Consider the following 1103-nt stretch of genomic DNA (forward strand, 5'->3'; position numbering starts at 1 on the left):
CATCCATTATAGCATAAAACAAGATTTCCTGCTTTTAAAAGGCTAAATGATATTCAATTGTGTGTGTGTGTATCACATCTTCTTTATCCATTCACATGTCAATTCACATTTCGGTTTTTTCTACCTCTTGGCTATTGTGAATAATGCTGTAATGAACATGGTCATACAAATATCTCTTCAAGATCTTCTTTTCAAATATTTTGGATATATACCCAGAAGTGGGATTCCTGGATCATATAATAATTCTATTTTAAATTTTTTGAAGAGTTTTCCTACTGTTTTACATTGGAATGGTACCATTTTACATGGTAGCATCATGCACAAGAGTTCCAATGTCTCCACATCTTCACTAACACATATTGTTTTCTTTTCTTTCTCTTTTTTTTTAAATAGTGGCCATCCTAATGGGTGTGAGGTGATATCTCATTGTGGTTTTATTTTCATTGCCCTGGTGATTACTGATGTTCAGCATATTTTCATATGCTTCGTGACCATTTGTGTAGCTTCCTTGGAGAATTGTCTATTCAAGTCCTTTGTCCATTTTTTAAAATCTGATTATTTTTGTTGTTGAGTTATAGGAGTTTGTTCCATATTAACTCCTTATTAGATATATGGTTTCAAATATTATCTCCCATTCTGTAGTCACTTTTACATTCTTTTGATTATTTCCTTTAATGTGCAGAAATTTTAAATTTTGATGTAGTTCCATTTTTCTATTTTTTATTTTTTTTGCCTGTGCTTTTGGTGTTATATCTAAGAAATCATCACCAAATCCAATGTCATTAAGCTTTTCCACCATGTTTTCTTCTAGGAGTTATATAGTTTAAGTCTTCGATCCATTTTGAGATAATTTCTGTATATGGTGTAAGGTAAGGGTTCAATATTCCTAACACCATTTCTTGAAAAAGCCATACTTTCCCCATTGTGTAGCCTTGACACCCTTATCAAAGATCACTTGACCATATATGCAAAGGCTTATTTCTGGGCTCTCTATTCTGTTCCTTTGGTCTATGTCTGTCTTTATGCCAGTACCATACTATTTTGCTTACTGTACTTTTGTAATATGTTTTGAAATCAGGAAGTGTGAAACTTCCAGCTTTGTT

This window comes from Rhinolophus sinicus, chromosome 5 (genome assembly GCF_057876585.1).
Source record: "Rhinolophus sinicus isolate RSI-liver-muscle chromosome 5, RSI-T2T, whole genome shotgun sequence".
Classification (NCBI taxonomy): Eukaryota; Metazoa; Chordata; class Mammalia; order Chiroptera; family Rhinolophidae; genus Rhinolophus; species Rhinolophus sinicus.